This window comes from Medicago sativa, chromosome 4 (assembly GCF_051527215.1).
Source record: "Medicago sativa cultivar Bolivia chromosome 4, Bolivia_mono, whole genome shotgun sequence".
NCBI lineage: Eukaryota > Viridiplantae > Streptophyta > Magnoliopsida > Fabales > Fabaceae > Medicago > Medicago sativa.
In genome coordinates this window covers 57,679,222-57,692,994 of record NC_140752.1, presented here as the reverse complement: position 1 = coordinate 57,692,994, position 13,773 = coordinate 57,679,222, and the positions used below count along the sequence as shown (strand labels likewise).

The 13,773-nt window shown below is 32.6% G+C and overlaps 1 long non-coding RNA gene across 1 annotated transcript; it reads right to left on the bottom strand.

Moving 5' to 3' along the window:
* Nucleotides 1–9,517: 9,517 nt before the first annotated feature.
* LOC146930154 (uncharacterized) lies at nucleotides 9,518–12,253 on the bottom strand. Its single transcript, XR_015006289.1, has 2 exons — nucleotides 11,769–12,253; nucleotides 9,518–11,186 (listed from the first exon to the last, which is right to left on the bottom strand). It is a non-coding gene; the product is annotated as an uncharacterized LOC146930154 (long non-coding RNA).
* Nucleotides 12,254–13,773: the final 1,520 nt, after the last annotated feature.

Below are 13,773 nucleotides of genomic sequence, written 5' to 3'. Positions count from 1 at the left end.
ATATGAATGTTGAACTTGTCCCTCGATGTCCTTTATCGCGTAACATAATATATATGTTTGACAAATAGGAAGTTTGAACTTGTCCCTTGATGCGAAACATGATATTTGAACCTATTTGGTTTTGTATTAGGTAAAATGAAAGTATTGGAATGACTTTGTCACGAAAATGAGATTTTAGCCTATATGGTTAGAATTTTGATAAAGGTTGAACTTGTCCCTCGATGTCCCTTGATACGAAACATGATATGTGAACCTATTTGGTTTTGTATTCGGTAAAATGAAAGTATTGGAATGACCCTTGAAGCAAAAATGAGATTTTAGCCTATATGGTTAAAAGTTTGATAAATATGAATGTTGAATTTGTCCCTCGAGGTCCGTTGATGCGTAACATAATATTTGAACCTATTTGGTTTTGAATTCGGTAAACTGAAAGTAATGGGATGATCCTTATAGCAAAAACGAGATTTTAGCTTATATGGTTACACGTTTGATAAATACGAAGGTTGACCATGTCTTTCGATGTCCCTTGATGCGAAACATGATATGTGAACCTATTTGGTTTCGAATTCGGTAAAATGAAAGTATTGAAATGACCCTTGTCGCGAAAAAGAGATTTTAGCATCTATGGTTACAATTTTGAAAGATATGAAGTCTGAACTTGTCCCTCATTGTCCCTTTATGCGAAACATGATATTTGAACTATTTTGTTTTAAATTTGGTAAATTGAACACATGCGTTTTCTCTACAATCATATTGTGTCTCGATGACTCTTGTTTCGAAAATGAAATTTGAGCATTTATGGTTACAAAAATGATAAATGAGTAGGATGAACTTGTACCTCTATGTCCCTTGATGCGAAACATGATTTTTAAGCCGAGTTTTTTTGGATTTCGGTAAACCGGAAGTATTAGAAAGTATTGGAATGACTTTGTCGCGAAAATGAGATTTTAGCCTATATGGTTAGAATTTTGATAAAGGTTGAACTTGTCCCTCGATTTCCCTTGATACGAAACATGATATGTGAACCTATTTGGTTTTGTATTCGGTATAATGAAGTAATGGAATGACCCTTGTCGCGAAAATGAGATTTTGGCCTATATGCCTACAAGTTTGATAATTAGGAAATTTGAACTTGTCCCTTGATGTCCCTTGATGCGAAACATGATATGTGAACCTATTTGGTTTTTTATTCGGTAAAATGAAAGTATTGGAATGACTTTGTCGCAAAAATGAGATTTTAGCCTATATGGTTAGAAGTTTGATAAAGGTTGAACTTGTCCCTCGATGTCCCTTGATACGAAACATGATATGTGAACCTATTTGGTTTTGTATTCGGTAAAATGAAAGTATTGGAATGACCCTTGAAGCAAAAATGAGATTTTAGCCTATATGGTTAAAAGTTTGATAAATATGAATGTTGAACTTGTCCCTCGATGTCCTTTATCGCGTAACATAATATATGCGTTTGATAAATAGGAAGTTTGAACTTGTCCCTTGATGCGAAACATGATATTTGAACCTATTTGGTTTTGTATTAGGTAAAATGAAAGTATTGGAATGACTTTGTCACGAAAATGAGATTTTAGCCTATATGGTTAGAATTTTGATAAAGGTTGAACTTGTCCCTCGATGTCCCTTGATACGAAACATGATATGTGAACCTATTTGGTTTTGTATTCGGTAAAATGAAAGTATTGGAATGACCCTTGAAGCAAAAATGAGATTTTAGCCTATATGGTTAAAAGTTTGATAAATATGAATGTTGAATTTGTCCCTCGATGTCCTTTGATGCGTAACATAATATTTGAACCTATTTGGTTTTGAATTCGGTAAACTGAAAGTAATGGGATGATCCTTATAGCAAAAACGAGATTTTAGCTTATATGGTTACACGTTTGATAAATACGAAGGTTGACCATGTCTTTCGATGTCCCTTGATGCGAAACATGATATGTGAACCTATTTGGTTTCGAATTCGGTAAAATGAAAGTATTGAAATGTCCCTTGTCGCGAAAAAGAGATTTTAGCATATATGGTTACAATTTTGAAAAATATGAAGTCTGAACTTGTCCCTCATTGTCCCTTTATGCGAAACATGATATTTGAACTTATTTTATTTTAAATTTGGTAAATTGAACACATGCGTTTTCTCTACAATCATATTGTGTCTCGATGACTCTTGTTTCGAAAATGAAATTTTAGCATTTATGGTTATAAAAATGATAAATGAGTAGGATGAACTTGTATGTCCCTTGATGCGAAACATGATTTTTAAGCCGAGTTTTTTTGGATTTCGGTAAACCGGAAGTATTAGAAAGTATTGGAATGACTTTGTCGCGAAAATGAGATTTTAGCCTATATGGTTAGAATTTTGATAAAGGTTGAACTTGTCCCTCGATTTCCCTAGATACGAAACATGATATGTGAACCTATTTGGTTTTGTATTCGGTAAAATGAAAGTATTGGAATGACCCTTGAAGCAAAAATGAGATTTTAGCCTATATGGTTAAAAGTTTGATAAATATGAATGTTGAATTTGTCCCTCGATGTCCTTTGATGCGTAACAGAATATTTGAACCTATTTGGTTTTGAATTCGGTAAACTGAAAGTAATGGGATGATCCTTATAGCAAAAACGAGATTTTAGCTTATATTGTTACACGTTTGATAAATACGAAGGTTGACCATGTCTTTCGATGTCCCTTGATGCGAAACATGATATGTGAACCTATTTGGTTTCGAATTCGGTAAAATGAAAGTATTGAAATGTTCCTTGTCGCGAAAAAGAGATTTTAACATATATGGTTACAATTTTGAAAAATATGAAGTCTGAATTTGTCCCTCATTGTCCCTTTATGCGAAACATGATATTTGAACTTATTTTGTTTTAAATTTGGTAAATTGAACACATGCGTTTTCTCTACAATCATATTGTGTCTCGATGACTCTTGTTTGGAAAATGAAATTTTAGCATTTATGGTTACAAAAATGATAAATGAGAAGGATGAACTTGTACCTCTATGTCCCTTGATGCGAAACATTTTTAAGCCGAGTTTTTTTGGATTTCGGTAAACCGGAAGTATTGGAAAGTATTGGAATGACTTTGTCGCAAAAATGAGATTTTAGCCTATATGGTTAGAATTTTGATAAAGGTTGAACTTGTCCCTCGATGTCCCTTGATACGGAACATGATATGTGAACCTATTTGGTTTTATATTCGGTAAAATGAAAGTATTGGAATGGTCCTTGAAGCATAAATGAGATTTTAGCCTATATGGTTAAAAGTTTGATAAATATGAATGTTGAATTTGTCCATCGATGTCCTTTGATGCGTAACATAATATTTGAACCTATTTGGTTTTGAATTCGGTAAACTGAAAGTAATTGGATTATCCTTATAGCAAAAACGAGATTTTAGTTTCTATGGTTACACGTTTGATAAATAAGAAGGTTGACCATGTCTTTCGATGTCCCTTGATGCGAAACATGATATGTGAACCTATTTGGTTTTGAATTCGGTAAAATGAAAGTATTGAAATGTCCCTTGTCGCGAAAAAGAGATTTTAGCATATATGGTTACAATTTTGAAAAATATGAAGTCTGAACTTGTTCCTTTATGCGAAACATGATATTTGAACTTATTTTGTTTTAAATTTGGTAAATTGAACACATGCGTTTTCTCTACAATCATATTGTGTCTCGATGACTCTTGTTTCGAAAATGAAATTTTAGCATTTATGGTTACAAAAATGATAAATGAGAAGGATGAACTTGTACCTCTATGTCCCTTGATGCAAAACATGATTTTTAAGCCGAGTTTTTTTGGATTTCGGTCAACCGGAAGTATTGGAAAGTATTGGAATGACTTTGTCGCAAAAATGAGATTTTAGCCTATATGGTTAAAATTTTGATAAAGGTTGAACTTGTCCCTCGATGTCCCTTGATACGAAACATGATATGTGAACCTATTTGGTTTTGTATTCGGTAAAATGAAAGTATTGGAATGACCCTTGAAGCAAAAATGAGATTTTAGCCTATATGGTTAAAAGTTTGATAAATATGAATGTTGAATTTGTCCCTCGAGGTCCGTTGATGCGTAACATAATATTTGAACCTATTTGGTTTTGAATTCGGTAAACTGAAAGTAATGGGATGATCCTTATAGCAAAAACGAGATTTTAGCTTATATGGTTACACGTTTGATAAATACGAAGGTTGACCATGTCTTTCGATGTCCCTTGATGCGAAACATGATATGTGAACCTATTTGGTTTCGAATTCGGTAAAATGAAAGTATTGAAATGTCCCTTGTCGCGAAAAAGAGATTTTAGCATATATGGTTACAATTTTGAAAAATATGAAGTCTGAACTTGTCCCTCATTGTCCCTTTATGCGAAACATGATATTTGAACTTATTTTGTTTTAAATTTGGTAAATTGAACACATGCGTTTTCTCTACAATCATAGTGTGTCTCGATGACTCTTGTTTGGAAAATGAAATTTTAGCATTTATGGTTACAAAAATGATAAATGAGTAGGATGAACTTGTACCTCTATGTCCCTTGATGCGAAACATGATTTTTAAGCCGAGTTTTTTTGGATTTCGGTAAACCGGAAGTATTAGAAAGTATTGGAATGACTTTGTCGCGAAAATGAGATTTTAGCCTATATGGTTAGAATTTTGATAAAAGGTTGAACTTGTCCCTCGATTTCCCTTGATACGAAACATGATATGTGAACCTATTTGGTTTTGTATTCGGTAAAATGAAAGTATTGGAATGACCCTTGAAGCAAAAATGAGATTTTAGCCTATATGGTTAAAAGTTTGATAAATATGAATGTTGAATTTGTCCCTCGATGTCCTTTGATGCGTAACATAATATTTGAACCTATTTGGTTTTGAATTCGGTAAACTGAAAGTAATGGGATGATCCTTATAGCAAAAACGAGATTTTAGCTTATATCGTTACACGTTTGATAATTACGAAGGTTGACCATGTCTTTCGATGTCCCTTGATGCGAAACATGATATGTGAACCTATTTGGTTTCGAATTCGGTAAAATGAAAGTATTGAAATGTTCCTTGTCGCGAAAAAGAGATTTAAACATATATGGTTACAATTTTGAAAACTATGAAGTCTGAACTTGTCCCTCATTGTCCCTTTATGCGAAACATGATATTTGAACTTATTTTGTTTTAAATTTGGTAAATTGAACACATGTGTTTTCTCTACAATCATATTGTGTCTCGATGACTGTTGTTTTGAAAATGAAATTTTAGCATTTATGATTACAAAAATGATAAATGAGAAGGATGAACTTGTACCTCTATGTCCCTTGATGCGAAACATGATTTTTAAGCCGAGTTTTTTTGGATTTCGGTAAACCGGAAGTATTGGAAAGTATTGGAATGACTTTGTCGCAAAAATGAGATTTTAGCCTATATGGTTAGAATTTTGATAAAGGTTGAACTTGTCCCTCGATGTCCCTTGATACGAAACATGATATGTGAACCTATTTGGTTTTGTATTCGGTAAAATGAAAGTATTGGAATGACCCTTGAAGCAAAAATGAGATTTTAGCCTATATGGTTAAAAGTTTGATAAATATGAATGTTGAATTTGTCCCTCGATGTCCTTTGATGCGTAACATAATATTTGAACCTATTTGGTTTTGAATTCGGTAAACTGAAAGTAATGGGATGATCCTTATAGCAAAAACGAGATTTTAGCTTATATGGTTACACGTTTGATAAATACGAAGGTTGACCATGTCTTTCGATGTCCCTTGATGCGAAACATGATATGTGAACCTATTTGGTTTCGAATTCGGTAAAATGAAAGTATTGAAATGTCCCTTGTCGCGAAAAAGAGATTTTAGCATATATGGTTACAATTTTGAAAAATATGAAGTCTGAACTTGTCCCTCATTGTCCCTTTATGCGAAACATGATATTTGAACTTATTTTATTTTAAATTTGGTAAATTGAACACATGCGTTTTCTCTATAATCATATTGTGTCTCGATGACTCTTGTTTCGAAAATGAAATTTTAACATTTATGGTTACAAAAATGATAAATGAGTAGAATGAACTTGTACCTCTATGTCCCTTGATGCGAAACATGATTTTTAAGCCGAGTTTTTTTGGATTTCGGAAAAACCGGAAGTATTAGAAAGTATTGGAATGACTTTGTCGCAAAAATGAGATTTTAGCCTATATGGTTAGAATTTTGATAAAGGTTGAACTTGTCCCTCGATTTCCCTTGATACGAAACATGATATGTGAACCTATTTGGTTTTATATTCGGTAAAATGAAAGTATTGGAATGATCCTTGAAGCAAAAATGAGATTTTAGCCTATATGGTTAAAAGTTTGATAAATATGAATGTTGAATTTGTCCCTCGATGTCCTTTGATGCGTAACATAATATTTGAACCTATTTGGTTTTGAATTCGGTAAACTGAAAGTAATGGGATGATCCTTATAGCAAAAACGAGATTTTAGCTTATATCGTTACACGTTTGATAATTACGAAGGTTGACCATGTCTTTCGATGTCCCTTGATGCGAAACATGATATGTGAACCTATTTGGTTTCGAATTCGGTAAAATGAAAGTATTGAAATGTTCCTTGTCGCGAAAAAGAGATTTAAACATATATGGTTACAATTTTGAAAACTATGAAGTCTGAACTTGTCCCTCATTGTCCCTTTATGCGAAACATGATATTTGAACTTATTTTGTTTTAAATTTGGTAAATTGAACACATGTGTTTTCTCTACAATCATATTGTGTCTCGATGACTCTTGTTTTGAAAATGAAATTTTAGCATTTATGGTTACAAAAATGATAAATGAGAAGGATGAACTTGTACCTCTATGTCCCTTGATGCGAAACATTTTTAAGCCGAGTTTTTTTGGATTTCGGTAAACCGGAAGTATTGGAAAGTATTGGAATGACTTTGTCGCAAAAATGAGATTTTAGCCTATATGGTTAGAATTTTGATAAAGGTTGAACTTGTCCCTCGATGTCCCTTGATACGAAACATGATATGTGAACCTATTTGGTTTTGTATTCGGTAAAATGAAAGTATTGGAATGACCCTTGAAGCAAAAATGAGATTTTAGCCTATATGGTTAAAAGTTTGATAAATATGAATGTTGAATTTGTCCCTCGATGTCCTTTGATGCGTAACATAATATTTGAACCTATTTGGTTTTGAATTCGGTAAACTGAAAGTAATGGGATGATCCTTATAGCAAAAACGAGATTTTAGCTTATATGGTTACACGTTTGATAAATACGAAGGTTGACCATGTCTTTCGATGTCCCTTGATGCGAAACATGATATGTGAACCTATTTGGTTTCGAATTCGGTAAAATGAAAGTATTGAAATGTCCCTTGTCGCGAAAAAGAGATTTTAGCATATATGGTTACAATTTTGAAAAATATGAAGTCTGAACTTGTCCCTCATTGTCCCTTTATGCGAAACATGATATTTGAACTTATTTTGTTTTAAATTTGGTAAATTGAACACATGCGTTTTCTCTACAATCATATTGTGTCTCGATGACTCTTGTTTTGAAAATGAAATTTTAGCATTTATGGTTACAAAAATGATAAATGAGTAGGATGAACTTGTACCTCTATGTCCCTTGATGCGAAACATGATTTTTAAGCCGAGTTTTTTTGGATTTCGGTAAACCGGAAGTATTAGAAAGTATTGGAATGACTTTGTCGCGAAAATGAGATTTTAGCCTATATGGTTAGAATTTTGATAAAAGGTTGAACTTGTCCCTCGATTTCCCTTGATACGAAACATGATATGTGAACCTATTTGGTTTTGTATTCGGTAAAATGAAAGTATTGGAATGACCCTTGAAGCAAAAATGAGATTTTAGCCTATATGGTTAAAAGTTTGATAAATATGAATGTTGAATTTGTCCCTCGATGTCCTTTGATGCGTAACATAATATTTGAACCTATTTGGTTTTGAATTCGGTAAACTGAAAGTAATGGGATGATCCTTATAGCAAAAACGAGATTTTAGCTTATATCGTTACACGTTTGATAATTACGAAGGTTGACCATGTCTTTCGATGTCCCTTGATGCGAAACATGATATGTGAACCTATTTGGTTTCGAATTCGGTAAAATGAAAGTATTGAAATGTTCCTTGTCGCGAAAAAGAGATTTAAACATATATGGTTACAATTTTGAAAACTATGAAGTCTGAACTTGTCCCTCATTGTCCCTTTATGCGAAACATGATATTTGAACTTATTTTGTTTTAAATTTGGTAAATTGAACACATGTGTTTTCTCTACAATCATATTGTGTCTCGATGACTCTTGTTTTGAAAATGAAATTTTAGCATTTATGGTTATAAAAATGATAAATGAGAAGGATGAACTTGTACCTCTATGTCCCTTGATGCGAAACATTTTTAAGCCGAGTTTTTTTGGATTTCGGTAAACCGGAAGTATTGGAAAGTATTGGAATGACTTTGTCGCAAAAATGAGATTTTAGCCTATATGGTTAGAATTTTGATAAAGGTTGAACTTGTCCCTCGATGTCCCTTGATACGAAACATGATATGTGAAACTATTTGGTTTTGTATTCGGTAAAATGAAAGTATTGGAATGACCCTTGAAGCAAAAATGAGATTTTAGCCTATATGGTTAAAAGTTTGATAAATATGAATGTTGAATTTGTCCCTCGATGTCCTTTGATGCGTAACATAATATTTGAACCTATTTGGTTTTGAATTCGGTAAACTGAAAGTAATGGGATGATCCTTATAGCAAAAATGAGATTTTAGCTTATATGGTTACACGTTTGATAAATACGAAGGTTGACCATGTCTTTCGATGTCCCTTGATGCGAAACATGATATGTGAACCTATTTGGTTTCGAATTCGGTAAAATGAAAGTATTGAAATGTCCCTTGTCGCGAAAAAGAGATTTTAGCATATATGGTTACAATTTTGAAAAATATGAAGTCTGAACTTGTCCCTCATTGTCCCTTTATGCGAAACATGATATTTGAACTTATTTTGTTTTAAATTTGGTACATTGAACACATGCGTTTTCTCTACAATCATATTGTGTCTCGATGACTCTTGTTACTCTTGTTTCGAAAATGAAATTTTAGCATTTATGGTTACAAAAATGATAAATGAGTAGGATGAACTTGTACCTCTATGTCTGTCACGACCCAAAAACAATCATCGTGACCGGCGCACGAACTAGATCATTCTAGCCCGGCAAGCCTATTAATCAAACTTGACAACTATAATAAATAAATAAAAATTCCAATTTGAATTTCATTTAAAAAAATATTCACGGAAATTTCGACAGAGTTTCTCCTGTAATTTCAACATTTCCAAGATGTAAATCCTGTTTTAAAAACCTGTTCTATCAACCAGAACCTCCAAATAACATTTTATTTTTCATACTACTTATACAACTCAAATTAAAACATCCTATACATCCAAATAGTTGCAGATACATCAATTGACACTAGGTTATACATAAATAAAAGAGTCGGCCATCATTCACTTAATAATCACCTTAAGGTTACAATCAACCTTAGTTACAACTCAACTTATAGAATCCAAAAGTTAAGATACTTAATTACAATTACAATTCACATCAATACTAACTATATTCTCCGATCCTATTTCAACCTCAATGATATTGATTCAAAATTCGATTTGAAATCATAAAAAAAACTTCAAAGGAAAAAATTAACTAAAGGCATCAACACCATAATAATTCCAAAAGTTCTTACTTGATCTAGAACATCATCAGCAACACTAAGACAATCATTCAAGGCAATAAAATAAATCAATCGACTCATAGTATAACATTTCAAAGTCTAAGTCCTAATTTTGATTATCATCCCTTAATCTCTAATCCTTCTCACTATTTAAACATCTTTAGTCACAAATCATATCCACGCTATTTGATCACATCAAATCTTTAGACTTAAACCTTAATAAGAATTTTACATGGTCTTATGCGTATAAATTCTATCTTATCGAGGAATTAACATAAATTTAGTACGCTATTCCTCATTTCCAACTATTGGTAAAGTGCCCCTGAAATATTTCTTCGTAGCTAACTCATTCTAAACATAATTTTCATGTTAATATGTGTATGCTATGTTAGTATTCATGTTGGAGGGTCCTTAGAATTTTTCCTTAGTTCCATAATTTTATTTTTTTTGTTCTCTTTCAAATATTATTCGAATAATTCTTGACTTAAAATTTCATATCATTAATTATATATTTCAATCGTTACTATGAGCCGTACCTCATAGGCTACATTATCTCTCGTTGTAGCAAACGGATTACTATGACCCGTACGTCATAGGCTACATTATCTCTCGTTGTAGCAAACGGTTTACTATGACCCGTACGTCATAGGCTACATTATCTCTCGTTGTAGCAAACGGATTACTATGACCCGTACGTCATAGGCTACATTATCTCTCGTTGTAGCAAACGGTTTACTATGACCCGTACGTCATAGGCTACATTATCTCTCGTTGTAGCAAACGGATTACTATGACCCATACGTCATAGGCTACATTATCTCTCGTTGTAGCAAACGGTTTACTATGACCCGTACGTCATAGGCTACATTATCTCTCGTTGTAGCAAACGGATTTTTCATATTTTCTTTTCTTTTTCTTTCTTTATCTATGAGCATGTTACTCATTTCAATTTTTTTTTTCTTCATTTCCATTTCTCTGCGATTTTTTTATAATTCACTGTGAGCATATTACTCACAAGCTAGATTTCAAATTTTCTTTCAAATCATTGCTATAAATATATATCAATTGCGCTGTTAACTTCCCTCCAACATTTATACTAACCTCCACATACTTATTAAGATAAAAGAGATTTTTAAATACACTAATTTATTCTATTTCAAATGTATTATTCATAAGGCATAATGATCATGCTATAATTTTGCCAACATATTCTAGTAATTCAAAATCACACATAAGCAATCTAATGGTATAATTTAATACCCAAAGGTGGGTTTTCTAACTAAAGGAACTTACACTTTAGTTTCTTTTGAGTCTATATTCATTAACAGTTCAATCCGAGCATCGTACCGAAAATTTGCAGCTTGGATGTTCTAACCACATTAGTGCAGATTTTTGATTCAACAACTGAAACTTGCAACGTAGTTTTCTCCATCATAACATAATTGAATTAAGTCATTCAAAAGCCTATTTCAAGTTAATTTCTGTCTTCTTTCTAATGGTAAGAGTCTCATTCCAAAATGATGTATGAATACAGAGATACGACAGAAACATTACTACAGCAATGGTGCAGATTTTAATTCAGCAACTCAAACTTCTAACTCAGTTTTCTCAGACATAGAGTATCGAAATTAGTTCTTCCAAAGCCAATTTCGTGTTAAAATTTGTCTATTTTCCAATGGTTCAATTCCCACTCAAAAACGATGCTTGTACATGCATTTACGACAATTTTTCTGACAGCAGGTCTATACGAAATTAAATGGTTAAATTTCCCTTTCTCTCAATTTTTAACATAATCCCACTACCATTAACTTTGATTTCCACTTCAGCCCAATAACAACAATATTAAGAACACCTCAACATAGTGATCATTAATTTCCCAAATTCATAGTTAACAATTTCCATTTAAAGCATAACACTAAATTCATCGCCTTAAACAACAATTTCAACTCCGTACAATCAAATTCAAACCTAAAGGAAGAAACTCACCTCAGCTGGTTCTGAATTCTTCTAGCAGTTTATGCATCAATTTGAGCTTCAAACCAATAACCAAACCCTAACTTCAATCATGCTTATGTCTTCCACCTCTTGCTTCAAAACGCCAAACCAACCAAAACAGTTTCATGACATACACATATAAAGCCACTTATTGGGCTAAAATGAAACCTCCCAAACTTCTAATGAAGATGATGGCTCGGCAGAGGAGAGAAAGGGGAGAAAGTGAGGTTCAAAGTTTATCTAGGGTGCCAAACACATCAAGGGTGGTGTTGGTTTGATTACAAGTAGCATTTATTGAGTTTTTAGAAAAATTATGATGAAGATTGGGTGAGGGAAGTGAGGACCGAGGGAGAGAAAGTGAGGAGAGATATTTGTGAGGGAAGTGTGTGGAAAATTCCATAATTTTCCCATAAAAAAAATATTTGACCACCAAAATGTCTAAATTGCCCTTTGGCTTAAAAAATATCTTGGAGATATTACAATGTCCCTTGATGCGAAACATTTTTAAGCCGAGTTTTTTTGGATTTCGGTAAACCGGAAGTATTAGAAAGTATTGGAATGACTTTGTCGCAAAAATGAGATTTTAGCCTATATGGTTAGAATTTTGATAAAGGATGAACGTGTCCCTCGATTTCCCTTGATACGAAACATGATATGTGAACCTATTTGGTTTTGTATTCGGTAAAATGAAAGTATTGGAATGACCCTTGAAGCAAAAATGAGATTTTAGCCTATATGGTTAAAAGTTTGATAAATATGAATGTTGAATTTGTCCCTCGATGTCCTTTGATGCGTAACATAATATTTGAACCTATTTGGTTTTGAATTCGGTAAACTGAAAGTAATGGGATGATCCTTATAGCAAAAACGAGATTTTAGCTTAGATCGTTACACGTTTGATAAATACGAAGGTTGACCATGTCTTTCGATGTCCCTTGATGCGAAACATGATATGTGAACCTATTTGGTTTCGAATTCGGTAAAATGAAAGTATTGAAATGTTCCTTGTCGCGAAAAAGAGATTTAAATATATATGGTTACAATTTTGAAAAATATGAAGTCTGAACTTGTCCCTCATTGTCCCTTTATGCGAAACATGATATTTGAACTTATTTTGTTTTAAATTTGGTAAATTGAACACGTGTTTTCTCTACAATCATATTGTGTCTCGATGACTCTTGTTTTGAAAATGAAATTTTAGCATTTATGGTTACAAAAATGATAAATGAGAAGGATGAACTTGTACCTATATGTCCCTTGATGCGAAACATTTTTAAGCCGAGTTTTTTTGGATTTCGGTAAACTGGAAGTATTGGAAAGTATTGGAATGACTTTGTCGCAAAAATGAGATTTTAGCCTATATGGTTAGAATTTTGATAAAGGTTGAACTTGTCCCTCGATGTCTCTTGATACGAAACATGATATGTGAACCTATTTGGTTTTGTATTCGGTAAAATGAAAGTATTGGAATGACCCTTGAAGCAAAAATGAGATTTTAGCCTATATGGTTAAAAGTTTGATAAATATGAATGTTGAATTTGTCCCTCGATGTCCTTTGATGCGTAACATAATATTTGAACCTATTTGGTTTTGAATTCGGTAAACTGAAAGTAATGGGATGATCCTTATAGCAAAAACGAGATTTTAGCTTATATGGTTACACGTTTGATAAATACGAAGGTTGACCATGTCTTTCGATGTCCCTTGATGCGAAACATGATATGTGAACCTATTTGGTTTCGAATTCGGTAAAATGAAAGTATTGAAATGTCCCTTGTCGCGAAAAAGAGATTTTAGCATATATGGTTACAATTTTGAAAAATATGAAGTCTGAACTTGTCCCTCATTGTCCCTTTATGCGAAAAATGATATTTGAACTTATTTTGTTTTAAATTTGGTAAATTGAACACATGCGTTTTCTCTACAATCATATTGTGTCTAGATGACTCTTGTTTTGAAAATGAAATTTTAGCATTTATGGTTACAAAAATGATAA